We start from the raw sequence: 6,567 nt of genomic DNA, 5'->3' as shown, positions 1-6,567 counted from the left end.
GAGTTTTATGTGTCCAACTACAGATATCCAGCCAGCAGTAGAAATTGAAACTTTTAGGCAAACATGTTGGTAATTAATGAAAAGCACATGCTTCCAGAGCATAGGGTAGCACAGTGCAGTCAGAATGGGTTGTGGAGATTGAGAGATTGGGGCACTGGTTAAGTCTTTGAACTTGCAGAAGTTGATTAATTTCTATAAGCCTATTATTTTATATTTGTAAAAATAGGAATAATGTTCATAGATTTGTTGGGAGAATTGAATGATATGATGTGCAGTTGCCATTACAGTGTTTGGCATTTAGGAAATCTTCAGTAGATGATAATAGCTGATTTTCAGCTGCTTTTTACCTACAAAACAGCTATTTCTTACCTAATATAACACCTAGTATATCCATATACCTAATAAAGCTATCTAACTAAAATTAAATTTAACCTTTTTAGCCAGGTTCTTATATAAGTACCTTTATTATTTTCTTTTTTGTCACTTGTTCTGACTATACAATGAACCCACTTCTTCCTATTTTGAAGATAAATTTTGGTATCAAAGTCCTTTTAAAGATTATTAATTCTTTCTGCTAAATTAGTAATAAGTTAGTAGTTACATTATTTTTTGTTGTTGTTATTTAGTTTTTATTTCATAATCATAAACTTAACTCTGCAATCCAGCTAGGCATGGGAGAGAACAAGGAAAACATGGAACCCAAAGGGAACTGCAGCGAGAGCACAAAGATTCTAGGATACTGCGAGCAAATGGGGTGGAGGGGTGCTCTCCTGAGCTACAGAAGGAATGGTCTGGTGGTTAAGATAAAACACAAGTCAAACTTATTCGAGTTGTCCACAGTCAGCAATGGTGATCTTCTTGCTGGTCTTGCCATTCCTGGACCCAAAGCGCTCCATGGCCTCCACAATATTCATGCCTTCTTTCACTTTGCCAAAGACCACATGCTTGCCATCCAACCACTCAGTCTTGGCAGTGCAGATGAAAAACTGGGAACCATTTGTGTTGGGTCCAGCATTTGCCATGGACAAGATGCCAGGACCTGTATGCTTTAGGATGAAGTTCTCATCTTCAAATTTCTCCCCATAGATGGACTTGCCACCAGTGCCATTATGGCGTGTGAAGTCACGACCCTGACACATAAACCCTGGAATAATTCTGTGAAAGCAGGGACCCTTATAACCAAATCCTTTCTCTCCGGTGCTCAGAGCACGAAAATTTTCTGCTGTCTTTGGAACCTTGTCTGCAAACAGCTCGAAGGAGACGCGGCCCAAGGGCTCGCCGTCGACCGCAATGTCGAAGAACACGGTAGGGTTGACCATGGCTAGTAGTACAAGAATTTCCTCGGCGGCAGCGTCTGCAAGGCCAGTAGTTACATTATTAAGGTTTATCATCATAGTACACTGAACAAGTTAAAATATCTTCCTTATAACAAATGATTCAAGCATGAATTCAAATTTTGATAACATGACTTATGGCTCAATTGCTCAGTTTATTATGTATTTTTTTCAGATTTTGTGGCATTCAGTTAGCAAAATAAGGTCATTTAGTTTCAAAATTTGTTGCCTTTCACTTTCTTAAACACTTTGAATCTGGACCTCAGGACCTAATGTTTTCTAAGTATTTCTTTCAGTTTTAAACTGGATTTGAGTGCTTAGTTTTGTGTGTTCACATTTAGAGTGGTGGTAGAAATCTTGGAGAATGATAACTTTTGGCTGCCTACTAATGCATAGCCTTTCAGAGAACAGAAGACTATATTCCTGTTGTCAAAGAGTTTAGGATCACTTACTTGTTTATAACGGACCAGGTGCTATTTTAAGCACCAGCAACAGTGGTACACAAGACAGATGTCCTCGCCTTGATGAGCAAAGATTCTAGTTAGAGTGAAACAGAAGTCAACACATAAATAACCATATATAAAAGGCAATTTCAGACACTATATGTACCATATAAGGATCATATAGGGTAAAGTGGCATGAAGGGAAGGCCTCTCTTTGAATTAAAGCCTGAATTATACAGAAGCTGGCATGTGCCCATCAAGGAAACAGGATTGCAAGCAGAAGAAAAAACCTGTACAATGCTTTGTGGGACAAGATAGTGGGAATAGGAAGGAGAATACAAATGATTCTCACCAAAGAACAAAAATGTGCATGAACACTGTACATTCAAAAGTCGTTTTCAGACAGGTGAAGAGTGAGAAACTGAGAAAATACATTTGGATACCGTCGTCTTCAAGGCACCATGTACTCAAGGTTAATGAATGACTATTCAACATTTCAACAGAAACATAAGTTGGGCTATTTTCTATCCTAAGGGATATTTTACAAGGGCAGTGGAAGAAAAAGATTGTTTTTCCTGAAGGAGAAGACTAATATACTTACAGATGTGAAAACAGTTTCTATGTCATACATATCTTTCATTTTAACTAACTTCAACTGGAAATGAAAGTCCTGAGTTTAAAGACTGACTCTTTAGAGCTTAGGCCTGTCACTTTAGCCAAACTGCATTTTGGACACTGTACTCTTGGAATTGAAAGTCCACTAGAAAGATCCCCAAGACTGTTGAATCTCTTCGTTTTCTTCTCTAAATTGGCATTTTCTTCTCTAAATTATAAGATCATCACATTTTGGTGCTGTGAAATGTGGAAATGAAGTCAGAAATATTGAAAACATAACTTTGAACTATTTTTTTTCATTTCAGCTCCTCCCCTAATAAAAGACATATGTTTTAACTAGGTTAATGCTTTTCCTGGATTTCTAATTATAGTACATCTTCATTTTAGGTATGAACAGCTTACATTTTTGTTCCCTGAATTATGAGTTAAAAAAATAAGCACAGTTGTGCAATTCAGCCAGATTCTCAAATCTTTTTAAAGAAATGATACCTCCGAGACAGAAGAGAAAGCAGAAGGGCTTTGGTTCTACATGGAAGTTGTCATTAGTAGACCTTGTAATGTGTCAAATTTTGATTATAAAAACTTATTACAAGTAGTAATTATTTCTCTAAATTCCTTGATCAGAGAGAAAGTTTTCACATCAAAACTAATACAAACTGAAAGCACTTTCACCTATATTCCTTCCTCTACCTACCTAGGAGAAACAAATAATCTGAGAAAAAAATTAATAGCTCTCCTACTGTAATGCATCAAAGCATTATTATCTCATTTTCTTGTCTGAATTTTTAAATGCTCAACATTAGAATTTCTCAGCAAGGTAGTAGAATAATTGGCATTAGTAGAAATTGAAATTAATGTTAGATGCTACATTTCAAAGATTGCTTTGGTTGAAGATTTCTAGGCTAGGTAATTAGGTATTCCCAAAGAAATCCAGTGTCCTAAGTATTTTTTAAAAAATTAATTCGTAAGAAATCAAAGGGGGGATCTGAAATAGTAACAAACATGTGGATACCTAAAATCAATATATCTGTGATTTACCTCTGGCTGTGGATGTGGCGCAAAGAACACAATGAAGTCTTCCCTTAGGAAGTTGAAAGTCTGATACAGACAGGAAGAACTACATTTTATTTTGTGGTGCTAACTGGCAATTATAGAAGTTCACAGAAAATGAAGGGCAAGGATATGGAACTGAATCTGTAAGAGTATTTTATTATCAGAAATATGAGAAATGACTGTCATAAAAAATATTTAGTCCTGGTGCATAGAGTTTGGAGGATACATTTTTGAATTTATTATGAAGCTGATTTTATTTTAAAATCAATCAAAACAATATAAGAAGGTATAATAGAAAGTCTCACTTCCACCTTCTCCAATCCATCCTATTTTTTTCTCCTCAGGCCAAGAAACTATGTTTGCTATATATTTATCCCTCCATAGTTTCTTTATGCAAATTTAAGCAAATGCACCTATATATTCATTCATATTTCCCCTTTCTTACTATTGTGAAGTATTTTATGAATGAGATATTATGTTTCATGCTTATGAGACATATATACATGGCATATCATTAATGTATCTTCAATGGTAACAATAAAGTAAGTGGTATTTTCAACATTTTACATATGAAGAAACTGAGGCTCAAGGGAGTTTAAACATGCCCCAAGATCATACATTGTTAGAGGTAGGATTTAAAGTCTCCTTTTTTGCACTAATAATATTTTTTGGTATAACCTTAGCAATGACTTTTAATGGCAAAAAAACCACAATTACTTTCACACTTCCGTATTGAAATATCTGGACAGAATTCTGTAGTTCTTAAATAACTAATGCTATTTTCATTATATTCGAAGAACTTCATGGAATGTTTAATCTTTTAATTTTCAAAATTAAAATGATTTTTTCTTGGCTAATATTATTTTATAAATAAGATAGTAAAACACATGTTAAACCCAGCTCTCCAGATAGAAATCACTGTATACATCTTGGTATCTACACTCCTAAACTGTTTTGTGTGTAAAGTGATGTCACATGATGCAGTTTTAAGAGGAGTTATAGGCTGACTGGCAGTGATCTCTCTCTTACACACATGCACACTGCAGTTCCCCATTTAGTTACCCAAGAATCCAGAAACATATTGGCAGTTGGGTGTTCACAATGGGCAGGGCCAGCACAGCATTTCTTGGTTTTTCCCCGTCCCCAAGTTCCTTAGTGGGATGCACAGCCACCAGTGATAATGTCCATACATGGTGGAATCCTGCATCATCTTAGGAAACCATAGAACTTTCTTCTGTTCTAATTGTTTTTATAGGGCCTACACCATTCCAGAATAGCTTCTACAAATGATCTACATGCTGCCACTTAAGCAAAGGTCTAGAGATATACCAATTCTTTGATGTATGGTTATACACAGCTGCTGTGTGTTTATAAGTTTATAAGGGGTCACCTGTAAATTTATCTAGCATAATTTCCATTATTTATCCCTTTTGAACATCATCATATACTTATGGCCTTTCATAGACTCAAATAATTCCAGTCTACAGCTATGAACAATTGGTTTTTGATCCACATTCATAGTCATCGCATTTTGGCCAGTGAAAGAAATTTTGAAAGTATTTTTACTGCCTTTTCACTAGATTTGCCAGCCCCAGCTTGAGATATCCCATCCCAGAATCAGTTTCTAGAAATTAAATGTGGATATTAGGATTGCATATTATATTGTGTTATATGAGCAGGGGATAGAGGCTAATGACAAAGGCCTCCAGGCCTTTAGTGATAGAACATACATTTATGTTTCTTTCGATATGAATGAATTAACATTGCTATGTCATATTTATCACTTTAAAATATTACTTAAAATGATTGTTCATTAATGCAATTTGCTATTGTTTTGAGCTAGATTTTAACCTTTGATCACTAGCTTTGGTATATATATATATAGTATATATATACACCAAATATGTTTTAAATACTTTTTCAATCAACCAGCTATAGTTAATTCAAATATTAAATGAAAAAATAAAGAAATAAAGCTAACTTTTACTGTAACAACAATAAAAAAGATTTAACTTACTTAGAAGTAACTTAATCCAAAACACATGAGATCTATAAGATAAATGAGTAACAGAAAAGTTCTGTAAGATATAGTATATTTTTAGGAATATTGAATAAACAGAAATATTATAATATGTACAATAATACATATTTCATGTATATATCCATTATTTCCAAATCAATATATAGTAATAAAGCAATATCAAAATCCCAATATGATCATTTGAATCTTGATAAAATTAGTCCAAAGTTTATCAAACATAAAACAAGTTAAAACAGCTAATAAGGAAAAAAGAAAAGTTATAGGAGAATTGCCTATAAGAAATGTTTGACAATCTATAATAACACTATTATACTGGTACAATATAAACAATCATATAAACATATAGAATAACTTATCAACAGGTACTAATCTATAAGAGACTTTACTATTTCTTTAGAGAAACACTGCAAATCAATGGAAAAGATGGACACAACTGACTATAATTTAAAGAATATTGACTACTGGGAAATTAATGAACTCATAAAATTAAATTACATGTAAGCTACAGAGTTAACTATAAAAACTAAAACCTTAAAAATAGGACTAATATAGGTAAATACGTGCACTCCATGTAAGAAAGTAATTTCTAAGCATAAAAACAGTGAAATAAATAGATTTTATTGCACAAAAGAGAAAACTCTCTATATTTAAAATATTTGAACCAAAATTTAAGGGCAAAAGTTAAAATAAAATAAGGAGAAAATATTTGAAATAACCATGACAAAGGAGAGGCTCAAACAATAGACAGCATATTGGTATGAAAAATATACCTCATGTTAACAGAGCTTCATCTCTGGATGTTATTTTCCTCTTCTAACTTTATGCATATTTGAAATTTTTATCAGTAAACAAAATGACCTATGTAATTAGTAAAAAAAGAAGTTATGAGGAGAAAGGAAAAGAAAAATATAAAATAAAAAAGGAATTACCAAGGAGGTTCTGGTTAGCAGAGACAGGCTGTTCTTCATTTAAAAATCATCAAAGATTTTGGAATAAGTGTGATGTGGTGCTGAGAAGAATGTATATTCTGTTGATTTGGGGTGGAGAGTTCTGTAGATGTCTATTAGGTCCACTTGGTGCA

The 6,567-nt window shown here is 33.5% G+C and overlaps 1 pseudogene across 1 annotated transcript; it reads right to left on the bottom strand.

The window, feature by feature from the left end:
- Positions 1–615: 615 nt before the first annotated feature.
- LOC105515464 lies at positions 616–1,391 on the bottom strand (annotated as a pseudogene). Its single transcript, XR_001002330.1, has one exon. The product of XR_001002330.1 is annotated as a peptidyl-prolyl cis-trans isomerase A pseudogene (transcript).
- Between the last annotated feature and the right edge of the window lie 5,176 nt (positions 1,392–6,567).

This window comes from Colobus angolensis, unplaced genomic scaffold (genome assembly GCF_000951035.1).
Source record: "Colobus angolensis palliatus isolate OR3802 unplaced genomic scaffold, Cang.pa_1.0 Scaffold26, whole genome shotgun sequence".
Classification (NCBI taxonomy): Eukaryota; Metazoa; Chordata; class Mammalia; order Primates; family Cercopithecidae; genus Colobus; species Colobus angolensis.
This window is presented reverse-complemented; position numbering and strand designations above follow the sequence as displayed.